Source organism: Entelurus aequoreus, linkage group LG08, assembly GCF_033978785.1.
Source record: "Entelurus aequoreus isolate RoL-2023_Sb linkage group LG08, RoL_Eaeq_v1.1, whole genome shotgun sequence".
Taxonomy (NCBI): domain Eukaryota; kingdom Metazoa; phylum Chordata; class Actinopteri; order Syngnathiformes; family Syngnathidae; genus Entelurus; species Entelurus aequoreus.
Window position 1 is genome coordinate 56,043,275 of NC_084738.1, and position 13,304 is coordinate 56,056,578.

General features: G+C 39.5%; 1 protein-coding gene across 1 annotated transcript in view; it reads left to right on the top strand.

Moving 5' to 3' along the window:
• LOC133656406 (netrin receptor UNC5D-like) overlaps nucleotides 1–13,304 on the top strand; it is a 321,816-nt gene that overhangs the window by 142,949 nt on the left and 165,563 nt on the right. The window lies entirely within an intron of this gene.

The following is a 13,304-nucleotide window of genomic DNA, read 5'->3' on the forward strand; positions in this document are numbered from 1 at the left end:
ACTCTCATTTTCAAGAGGCTATAGTATCCGAGGTGGTTTAAAATACAAATCCGTGATCCACAATAAAAAAAGGAGAAAGTGTGGAATCCAATGAACCCTTTTACCTAAGTTACGGTCAGAGCGAAAAAAGATACGTCCTGTACTGCACTCTAGTCCTTCACTCTCACTTTCCTCATCCACAAATCTTTCATCCTCGCTCAAATCAATGGGGTAATCGTCGCTTTCTCGGTCCGAATCTCTCTCGCTGCTGGTGTAAACAATAGGGAAATGTGAGCAGCACTCCAGCTTGTGACGTCACGCTACTTCCGGTAGGGGCAAGGCTTTTTTTTATCAGCGACCAAAAGTTGCGAACTTTATCGTCGTCGTTCTCTACTAAATCCTTTCAGCAAAAATATGGCAATATCGCAAAATGATCAAGTATGACACATAGCATGGATCTGCTATCCCAGTTTAAATAAAAAAAATTCATTTCAGTAGGCCTTTAAGTCTGGTGCATTCTATAAAATGGTCACCCTCCTCACATGCTTTTGTCCACCTTTCTGCACCGCCTTGGCAGAAATTGAAAGTGTCCCTGAGCACTCACACACTCTTGTCCACTCTCACTCTCTGCACCTGGTACATCCTAACCCATTTCAAACAAGAGGGAATCTTGTGTGTGTGTTTGTATGGATAAGAAACAGAGTGAGATCATTGTTTTTATCTTCTTCCAGCAAAACCTAGTCCAGAGCCAGTAACCCCTGAAGCTTTTTTTGCTCAAAAGTGGGAAAACATTCCTCTAACATCAGCAAAAAAAACCACAGGAGTGTTCATTTTCACAAATGTCTACTAATAATCCTTGTGGGCGCGGCCGACCTTCGCTAATGTCTTTAAATTTTCCGCATGTAAATAAATTCTTCCTAGCGACAAGTGGCCGTCCAATAATGCTGATATATGCTCAGTTGTCACATTTGGAAGGTTTTTTTTTCTTGTGCAGTTCATTAAGAAGTCAACCAACAGTTGATATGAGTAACATGATTCATGCCGCGGCCTAAGTGATTTGTATCCAATGTTAAATTAAATGTCAGAACAAAGTGGAAAAATAGGATCTAAATATAAATAAAGGAAGTGTTGTTAAATAATTGCAAAAGTTTTGTTTTTTTACATAGAAATGTTCAGATCACATGGGATCAATGCTGACACCAATACCGATCACAAGTTTTAACTGTACATTTTTAAATACATTGATGTGAGTGCTTAATTCAAGTAAAGTCTGAATGTCATTAAAACAGTTAGCTCCGTCTTTTGACACTTCTTCCACTCCCGTCCTTGCACGCTACATCGCTACAACAAAGATGACGGGGAGAAGACGCTGCCGAAGGTGAGCCACGTGAATAAGACCGCCCACAAAACGGCGCATCCGGAAGCGACTGTCAGGAAGCGACTTGAAGATGATCTGTAAAACATAATCTATGCAACATTTTGACCAAAGAACTACCATTACATGTTATGTAGAACATAAGGAAGTGTTTTCCATTTAGAAAATAATAATAATAATAATAATATGACTCCTTTAATGTGCCCTATAATCCGGTATATGAAAAAAGATTAAAAAAAATAGACCATTCATCAGCAGTGCGCCTTATAATCCGGTGGTCCCTATGGTCCGGAAAATATGGTATATTAAATATACCGTAATTATTGAAAATGATTCAAATCAAAAGTAAAATTACTAATTCAGTGTTAACATGTGAGTATCTCCGAGCCCCTATGTAGAGGTCAAAATGGTTAAGAACCCCTGCATTAGAATATTTTCGATCACCGGTGTTATTTTAGCTGGATATGTACGATCCTTGAGTGAATATTTTACAAGAAAAGAGATGAGCGCTTAAACAGTATATCATACTGTGAATAATAATTATTGAAATATATTCAACAGCTTCCAAGTGGTTTTAGCATGTATAATTAATCAAGTAAATTCAAAGTAAATATTTTATTTTTGCGAGTGGTCCTCGGTGGAAAAGGTTTAGACCAGGGGTGTCAAACTCATTTTAGCTCAGGGGCCGCATGGAGGAAAATCTTTTCCCAAGTGGGCCGGCATGGTAAAATCATGGCATGATAACTTAAACGTAAAGACAACTCCAGGTTGTTTTCTTTGTTTTACTTTGGCCAAAAATAAAACAAGCACATAAGGAAAACGTACAAATCACAAATAATCCTCCGGACAAAACACTTTAAGTTTGTTAAAAATTGGTGCAGTTTCAAAAACACAATGGGCTTAGACTTTGTCTCAGTGCATCTACAAAGCCAGGATTAAACTTTAAGTCACAGTCTTTCTGGGAATGAACAAAAAACACAACATGTAAACTCTTTGAGGTATCGAATACCTCCTTCTGTCATGTCCACGTATCAATCCAGTGCTAACTCAACAAACCGTAAGAAACGGAGGTAAAAACTATTCAAAAGGGTTACATTTTGTCGTGTTTGACAGAGACATTGTGGGACAACAAGGGTGCCAAATGACGATGTGTCCGAAGCAGAAGACATAAAACGTCAGGTTTTAACTCTTGTGTAATGTTCATATTGTTGTTACTCAGCCAGCGTTTGTGGGTCTGATGGACCCGTTGTATTTTGTGGCTTTTAATGCCTCACAATCAAACACTTGAATGTTAAAATACTGAACAGATGTTTACCTTATCCCAATAAACATATGTTCAGTACAGCGGTTCCCACACAAGGTTGCAACATTGTTTGTCAACACTGTCTGCTCTCATTTTCTCGCACATTTGACCCTCTGATGTTCTGTGTACCTACACTCTGTCCTCCTCCTGTCTAGGCCTGGTGTGTGTGTGTGTGTGTGTGTGTGTGTGTGTGTGTGTGTGTGTGTGTGTGTGTGTGTGTGTGTGTGTGTGTGTGTGTGTGTGTGTGTGTGTGTGTGTGTGTGTGTGTGTGTGTGTGTGTGTGTGTGTGTGTGTGTGTGTGTGTGTGTGTGTGTGTGTGTGTGTGTGGTACACAGAACATAAATTTCCACACTTCTATTAGCCCCGGGTCCAGTAGACCCGGACATCTTATATGTAATATAAATGTGTAGGGTGGGGTGTGTGGTCATTAAATATGTATTCTGATATATGTTCTTCACAGAAAATGAGCCAAAGTCAGTGAGTCTCAGTTTGAAAAATGAATTAATTGTATCATTTTTCTTTTAATAAAAAATGAAAACGGGTCCCACAAACACCACACAAGGGTTAAGTATCATGTGGGTCGAGGAGGAGGAGCCACAGTCACCCTTTACTGCAGTGTTTTTCAACCTTTTCTGAGCCAAGGCACATTTTTTTCATTGACAAAATGCGGACGTACTCCGCGAGCAGAAAACATAAAAAAATGAAACTCAGCAGTCGATATTGACGATAAAAAGTTGGTCCCGCAATTGTTGGATATGAATTAAAACCATAACTACCCATGCATCACTTTAACTCTTGTCTCAAAGTAGGTGTACTGTCACCACCTGTCACTTGACGCCGTGATTTATTTTGAGCTTTTTGGTGTTTTCCTGTGTGTAGTGTTTTAGTCCTTGTCTTGCGCTCCTATTTTGGTGTTGATTGTCATGTCATGTACGGATGTACTTTGTGGATGCCGTCTGCTCCACCTGCTGTAAGTCTTTGCTGTCGTCCAGCATTCTGTTTTTGTTTACTTTGCAGCCAGTTCAGTTTTATCTTTGTTTAGCATAGCCATCCCTAAGCTTCAATGCCTTTTCTTAGCGCCTTTTGTTTATTTTTGGTTTAAGCATTAGATACCTTTTTTTTATTTTTTTTATTTTTATACCTGCGCACTGCCTCCCGCTGTCGCCTGCATATTGTGATCACGACAAACCATGTTCCCGACATCGACAAAGCAATTAGCTACCTGCTGCCACCTACTGATATGGAAGAGTTTTACATGGTCTCTCTGCCGAGCTCTAGACAGCACAGACACTCAACAACGGCACATTTGCGGATTCTAATTACCGGTACGGCGTGGCGAAGTTGGTAGAGTGGCAGTGCCAGCAATCGGAGGGTTGCTGGTTACTGGGGTTCAATCCCCACCTTCTACCATCCTAGTCACGCCCGTTGTGTCCTTGGGCAAGACACTTCACCCTTGCTCCTGATGGCTGCTGGTTAGCGCCTTGCATGGCAGCTCCAGCCATCAGTGTGTGAATGTGTGTGTGAATGGGTGAATGTGGAAATACTGTCAAAGCGCTTTGAGTACCTTGAAGGTAGAAAAGCGCTATACAAGTATAACCCATTTATCATTTAATTTGCAAAAAATATTTTTAACCCAATTAGGTGAAATTACATAATGTGCCGTGGCACAGTGGTTGAAAAACACTGCTTTACTGTGTACTAGTGGTTAGAGCAGGGGTCCCCAAACATTTTGACTCGGGGGCCGCATTGGGTTAAAACAATTTGGCCGGGGGCCGGGCTGTATATATATATATATATATATATATATCAATCAATCAATCAATCAATGTTTATTTATATAGCCCTAAATCACAAGTGTCTCAAAGGGCTGTACAAGCCACAACGACATCCTCGATACAGAGCCCACAATATATCAAATATATATATATATATATATATATATATATATATATATATACATACATACATATATATCAAATATATATATATATATATTAGATATATATAGCGCACTTTCCGCGCACGCGATGATGTCACGTTATCGATGAGAAAATGCATTTTTAGACAATATGATTTGCCTGAGTGGCTAGGAGACACCGTGAGTAGCAAGCGGTACAAAGTGGATAAGAAAAGACAGAAAAAAATAATAATTAAATTTTTTAATTTTTTATTTTATTTTATTATTTATTTTTTTTACTTTGGACTTCCCGCAGGCCTGATTTTGGACGCTGGCGGGCCGGATCCGGCGCGCGGGCCGTAGTTTGGGGACCCCTGGGTTAGAGTGTCCGCCCTGAGATCGGTAGGTTGTGAGTTCAAACCCCGGCCGAGTCATACCAAAGACTATAAAAATGGGACCCATTACCTCCCTGCTTGGCACTCAGCATCAAGGTTTGGAATTGGGGGTTGAATCACCAAAAATGATTCCCGGGCGCGGCCAACGCTGCTGCTCACTGCTCCCCTCACCTCCCAGGGGGTGATCAAGGGTGATGGGTCAAATGCAGAAAATAATTTCGCCACACCTAGTGTGTGTGTGACAATCATTGGCACTTTAACTTTAACTTAACCTCTTGTTTGGCCCCGGTATAAATTGTTTGCTTGCCTAACAGAATTGCTATTGTGACATCCAGTGGACACATTTAGAACAGCAGTTTTTTTTCATTCAAAAAAAAAAAAGCAGCTAATTTTAATACTTGACGGGCCAGATAAAACTTGCAGGCCGTACGTTTGACACCCCTGGTTTAGACCCCTTTGGAGTGAGATTTGTTTGTTGGTTAATGCTACTTCTTAAAGTCTTTGCCTACTTTCCTGTCTAATTCATCTCATAAAAAAATGGACTTTAACTCACAAGTTGTCCAGGTTATGAATAATTTGGTTGTTTGATTTTTCTTTTTTTTTTCTCATTCCTGCCCCATAAAAAGACCTTTGCGTCTAATCAACATGCTTTTTAGACTTTTATCGGCGTTATTTGCGGCGTCCGCAGCACAAGGTTGCATGACGCATTAACGGCTCACAAAGAGAAGCTGAAGCATAAAAATGAATAAATCAACAGCTGAATTAAATGCTGACCTTGACGGGGTAAGAAAGGAAAAAAAAAAAAAAAAACGTGGCGAGGGGAATGAGGGGATTTTTCGTATTTTTCCTTCCCTTAGTGTTATTAACCTTAAGTGTGCTGTTACTGAAACACAGGAGGAAGTCATGTCTCCCCGTGGCATCCTTCTTTTCTCCGCTCATCTTTGTGGCCTTCGCCGCTCCATGCTGACCCCCCCCCCCCCCATCCCTAAATCCACAGCCCACATGGTTTCTTTATTTGCTGTTGCTTTATTTATTTATCTGCAGTGGAGGCCAGCGGAGTGTGGGAGTGGGAGTGCGTGCGCGCTCACATTGTTACAATGGATTGCCTCGCAAGAGCATCGCTACAATAGGGGAGCTTACATCCAATTAGACTGTCAATCCATCAGCACACCCCTGACGTGTGTGTGTGTGTGTGTGTGTGTGTGTGTGTGTGTGTGTGTGTGTGTGTGTGTGTGTGTGTGTGTGTGTGTGTGTGTGTGTGTGTGTGTGTGTGTGTGTGTGTGTGTGTGTGTGTGTGTGTGTGTGTGTGTGTGTGTGTGTGTGAGCAACGTATCACCGGCCGGCTCGACAGTTGTATCTGACAGACCGTATTGACCTTTTAGCGCTTCAGGCACGTACAGTGTGCGGGCCAACATTATAAATGTGCTTGAAGAACGTATTAAGGTGGACTAAACCAAGTCGTTTAAAGCCGCGGTAAAAAAATAAAAAAAATAAAAAAGAATTATTAGCCGCGTCTCTTTGCTCCTAATAAAGCTGTGAGCTGTAATTTAACGTTCAGCCACTGTGGTAAAAACCACACTGACGTTTGTTGAGGAGCTGATCGATTGGTTGGATATTATGTTCATGACTGGACAGTTAAGTCACCAAGCAGCCTGAAAAAAACTAAACAAATGCATTTCAAAATGTGGACTTGATAGTAGGAATGAGTGCCATTTACTTGGTACCCATTTCCAGTGCCTGGGAAGCAATACTAGTACTAAACCGTACCAATTTTTGTGTGTGTTAATATATAGTCACTTTTTATCATCAATAAATCTATTTTTTTATTGAGACATTTAAAAATGTTGCTGCTGTCCAGTTATTAAATCTTTTATTACCACATCATGACAATAAGTTGCAATTAATCAATCAATCAATGTTTATTTATATAGCCCTAAATCCCCAGTGTCTCAAACGGCTGCACAAGCCACAACGACATCCTCGGTTCAGAGCCCACATAAGGGCAAGGAAAAACTCACAACCCAGTGGGATGTCAATGTGAATGACCATGAGAAACCTTGGAGAGGACCGCAGATGTGGGTGACCCCCCTCCCTCTAGGGGAGACCGGATGCAATGGACGTCGAGTGGGTTTAGCATAATATTGTGAAAGTCCAGTCCATAGTGGATCTAACATAATAGTGAAAGTCCAGTCCATAGTGGGGCCAGCAGGAGACCGTCCCGAGCGGAGACGGGTCAGCAGCGCAGAAATGTCCCCAACCGATGCACAGGCGAGCGGTCCACCCCGGGTCCCGACTCTGGACAGCCAGCACTTCATCCATGGCCACCAGACCTGTGTCCCCCCCGCCTCTTTCACAAGGGAGAGGGGGCAGAAAAGAAAAGAAACGGCAGATCAACTGGTCTAAAAAGGGGGTCTATTTAAAGGCTAGAGTATACAAATGAGTTTTAAGATGGGACTTAAATGCTTCTACTAATTAACGTTAAGTTAAAGTTGTCACACACACACACACACTAGGTGTGGTGAAAGTTGTCCTCTGCATTTGACCCATCCCCTTGTTCCACCCCCTGGGAGGTGAGGGGAGCAGTGAGCAGCAGCGTGCGCCGCGCTCGGGAATCATTTTGGTGATGTAACCCCCAATTCCAACCCTTGATGCTGAGTGCCAAGCCATGCCATTTTTAGAGTCTTTGGTATGACTCAGCCGGGGTTTGAACTCACAACCTTCCGGTCTCAGGGCGGACACTCTAACCTCAAGGCCACTGAGCTGAGTTAGACGTTACGTGGCCGTATAGTGTAGAGTTTATGACACTGTTCCTTCATAATAGGGCCGGCGTCCCCTAGAGTGCCGCCACAAAATATTTTTTTTTCAGCTGTGGTACTCAGGCGTAATACACTTTTTCCACCACTAGTGGCAGTAATGACAACATCAAACAAACAGAAGAAGTCTGGAAGCCATATAGAAGTTACTTCAGTGCAAAAAATTATGACTAAAGTGGTGAGGCTGTATTTTCATTTACACTTAAAAAAAAATTGACAATTTAGTTAAGAAACACATTCATTAAGCATTTAGTAGTTATAGTAATAGTATAACAATGTTTTTTCAGCTGTGGTACTCAGGCGTAATACACTTTTTCCACCACTGGTGGCAGTAATGACAACATCAAACAAACAGAAGAAGTCTGGAAGCCATATAGAAGTTACTTCAGCGCAAAAAATTATGACAAAAGTGGTGAGGCTGTATTTTCATTTACACTTTAATTTTTTTGACAAATTACCGTATTTTTCGGACTATAAGTCGCAGTTTTTTTCGACTACACCCGATCATAGATGCGGTCGGCGGCCCGGAGACGGAGGAAGTCAAGGTGAAGTCGCCGGCTAGCGCGTCTGCTATCCATCTCAAAGTCCTCCTGGTTGTGTTGCTGTAGTCCGCCGCTAATACACTGATCCCACCTACAACTTTCTTCTTTGCAGTCTTCATTGTTCATTAAACAAATTGCAAAAGATTCACCAACACAGATGTCCAGAATACTGTGGAATTTTGAGATGAAAACAGAGCTTTTTGTATTGGATTCAATGGGGCCGAATACTTCCGTTTCAACGATTGACGTCACGCGCATACGTCATCATACATAGACGTTTTCAACCGGAAGTTTAGCGGGAAATTTAAAATTGCACTTTATAAGTTAACCCGGCCGTATTGGCATGTGTTGCAATGTTAAGATTTCATCATTGATGTATAAACTATCAGACTGCGTGGTCGGTAGTAGTGGGTTTCAGTAGGCCTTTAAGTACCCATCTCCACTGGATAATTTTAAAAAACAGTAAACATATATTACGTCGTCAATTGTTTTGTATTAGCGCCCGCTTACATTTGATTCTAACTAAAGTAAGTGTATAAAAGTTCAAATAGAAGTGTTCTGCTGTCTATGGTTGTAGTAAGTGCAATATTTATTACTGAGTGCACTTGGTCCGACATCGATCACACGCCGCCATTCAGTGAAGATATTACACATCCAGTTTTGCAACCTTCGCTAGGAGAAGAGGGATATGTGGCGGGTTAAAACTATTAGTGGCGTGTCATTTATTCCACTCTAATGAGCTGTGAGTGTGATGCTTTTAATTAATTACAACCTACACAACATAGCATCAGTGAGAGGAGATCTCTTTCATAAATAAAGCACAATTGCCAGTCATATATCTCACCTCTCTTTTTGTCACAGTAGTTTTCATAGTGATGAATGCTGGAGGCCTGCTCTATCATAAAGCTGCACACTGAATTTATTCTGTTTTAAGTTTAGCAGGACATACCCTTGTTAAAGAAATGTGTTTATTTTGATTAAGTTCAGCAGGAAATATTTCTATTTAAGACCAAAAAACAAAAAATGTGCACTTAATACTTACTGTCAGCAAGTTTTGAGCAAATCAATGACTGTCAGTTCAGTAAAACATTTAGTTACCGTATGACATTTTGACTACAAAATTGCATTTGTACGTTGTTTCTGCTGCACCTAATCTTTTTGAAAAATTTTTAAAAAAAAATGTTGCTCTTTTTTTGTTGCACAACTTTCACTCTTTGCACTTGCATACATATTATCTTATTTAGTATTTAAAGACAACCACACAAAAATGATTGCCCATTTTATTCAAAATCCTGTAACAATAAAAAAAAAGGACATTTCAACTCTTCAAAATGTAAAGGAAAGCTAGTTTTTGTTGTCTAAAATGCATAGTTGAAACGACCCCGGACCAAAATCGATGCTTCTTTTTGTATTGGCATATGACAACATCATTCATGACATTTGGTCACATTTTTTGAAGAAGTGTTTTCCCCCTAAAACTGTAACTGAACCTAATTTAGCAAGTTGTTTTTTTTCTTTACTTTTCTCCAGCCGCTGTTGTATATCACCCGCGAGTCATAGCTGTCTTTTTAAAGTACGATAGCTCGTATGCTAACATGCCAGATGTACAGTATCTCCATGCTTTATTGCATATTTTTCTTTCTCCCAGCACATATGAAGAATTATAGGCGACAGGAGACATATAGGCACACTAAATCCCGTAATGTGGGCCTGCCTGGCGTAGTACGTGTTCTATTAAAGCCATAAGAAATGCGGAGCCTTCTTCTGGCAGCAGAGGCGACACAAAGCCAGTGTCTTCCAACGCAAAGCTGCTCTTTATTATTGATTTTCTTCAACACGTGATCCATGTTTCCCATTTACTTGTCACATTTTCTATTCCGCCACACAATACCGACCTAATAAGCTGACCCGCTGGAATATTTTGTGTGTTGAGGCGCAGGGAGTGATGAATGTTTGTTTGTTTTTGTTTGTTTGCAGGGGCGGAACATAGTGTTTTGTCTTGTGGCTGCTCGGATGATGTATGTTTTAAAAAGATTAACTATCAGCTAGAGTTCATTTAAAGTTTGCCAGCACAATTCTTATTTGGAACTTTAAAAACAACTTTTAGTCATTAAAAACATCTCCTGCACTTTCAATTCTCTTTAAAACAGAGACTTTGTCGGTTAAAAGCAGAATATTTAAAGCATTCAATAAAATAAATTAGGCTTCGGACTTGCTTCTTCACATTCTGAACCTTTTCTTTTTGTATCCATGAAATGATAGAAACAAATGTCTCAATCATTCAGAAATGTGTTGTTTTTTTGTGTTTTTGGAATACATATTTCAGAAATTTACAGTTGAGGCAGGTGACGCAAATTCTCACTTGTCATGATGAAAAATGAATGAACGAATACTGTATTTTACGGGCTATAAAGCGGTATTTAAGCCGCACCCACTAAATTTTAGACAAAATAAATGTGTTTACATATATTACCCGCACCGTACCGTAAGCCGCAGATATATACCTGTACGAAAGATTTTGTAAACGTTTATTTACATGCCTGGCACACGGCAGTAGAACGGCTGATCAAACAAAACAGAAGTCAGCCACATGGACCCACTAGATGCGGACGCTAGTTCTCCAAGCAGCTAAACCAGGGGTGTTCAAATCTTCAATTTGGCCCGCGAGATGACGGCACGAGTTTCACTTAAGTAAATAACCTGGCTATGCGGGATGTTTTCATATTAAACAAAAAAACAAACAGCAGTCTGTCACCATCATGTTATCCACCATCTTGTGGATGATGTGAGAAATTCAGGTCAGCGTCCATGATGTGTACTTTTTTGACATCGCAAGCACGGCATTCACTCATATGACCCAATCAAGACAACCTCCCCGAGTCATCATGCAGAAAAAAAAAATCAACCAGCTCAAAAAGTCAACATCCGGTCAAACATAACACAAGCTGCTTACTGAACTTTGTGAATATTTTTTTTTTTTTAAATGTCCCCATCACCAAATTCAAAATTACACCCATTCATTGGGAAAATGCAATATATATTGTGTGTGTATATATATATATATACACTACCGTTCAAAATTTGGGGTCACATTGAAATGTCCTTATTTTTGAAGGAAAAGCACTGTACTTTTCAATGAAGATAACTTTAAACTAGTCTTAACTTTAAAGAAATACACTCTATACATTGCTAATGTGGTAAATGACTATTCTAGCTGCAAATGTCTGGTTTTTGGTGCAATATCTACATAGGTGTATAGAGGCCCATTTCCAGCAACTATCACTCCAGTGTTCTAATGGTACAATGTGTTTGCTCATTGGCTCAGAAGGCTAATTGATGATTAGAAAACCCTTGTGCAATCATGTTCACACATCTGAAAACAGTTTAGCTCGTTACAGAAGCTACAAAACTGACTTTCCTTTGAGCAGATTGAGTTTCTGGAGCATCACATTTGTGGGGTCAATTAAACGCTCAAAATGGCCAGAAAAAGAGAACTTTCATCTGAAACTTGACAGTCTATTCTTGTTCTTAGAAATGAAGGCTATTCCACAAAATTGTTTGGGTAACCCCAAACTTTTGAACGGTAGTGTATATATATATATATATATATATATATATATATATATATATATATATATATATATATATATATATATATATATATATATATCCATCCATCCATCCATCCATCCATCCATCCATCCATCCATTTTCTACCGCTTGTCCCTTTTGGGGTCGCGGGGGATGCTGGAGCCTATCTCAGCTGCACACGGGCGTAAGGCGGGGTACACCCTGGACAAGTCGCCACCTCATCACAGGGCCAACACAGATAGACAGACAACATTCACACTCACATTCACACACTAGGGCCAATTTAGTGTTGCCAATGAACCTATCCCCAGGTGCATGTATTTGGAGGTGGGAGGAAGCCGGAGTACCCGGAGGGAACCCACGCAGTCACGAGGAGGACATGCAAACTCCACACAGAAAGATCCCGAGCCCGGGATTGAACTCAGGACTACTGAGTTCAATCAGTAGTCCTGCTGCCCTATATATATATATATATATATATATATATATATATATATATATATATATATATATATATATATATATATATATATATATATATATGTATATATATATGTATATATATATGTATATATATATGTATATATGTATGTATATATATATATATATATGTATATATGTATGTATATATATATATATGTATATATGTATGTATATATATATGTATATATATGTATATATGTATGTATATATATATGTATATATGTATGTATATATATGTATATATGTATGTATATATATGTATATATGTATGTATATGTATGTATGTATGTATGTATATATATATGTATGTATACTGTATATATATATATATATATATATATATATATATATATATATATATATATATATAGATATATATATAGATATAGATAGATAGTACTTTATTGATTCCTTCAGGAGTGTATATGTGCATACCGTATTTCCTTGAATTGGCGCAGGGAATATAGTATTCGCACGTCTAGAATTACTGCCGGGTCAAACTCGTTTCTCAAAATAATTAACGCATGCTTGGCCTTATCGGCGGTTCATTATTGACGCCGGATCAAATTCGTTTCGCAAAATATTAATTTTATTATCGCATGTGTATAATTTTCGCCGGGTCAAACTCGTTTCGCAAAATATTTAGCATATGGCTAGAACTTCCACCGGGTCAAATTCGTTACGTCACGAGTGACGCTTAACCTGTCCTCATTTTCAAAATGGAGGAAGCTGCTTTCAGTAGTTTGCAATTGCACAAAGGAAAAAGGATAAAGAGCTATTCAGTAGGATTTAAGGTCCAAGCTATTGAATACCGGTACAGTATGCTAAAAACAACAGTAAGCAGCTATGTTTTATTAATATACCGTAGCTGCGTGTGTTAAATACTGTATGAGTCATGAAATGACTCCCGCCTCCTGGTGGTAGAG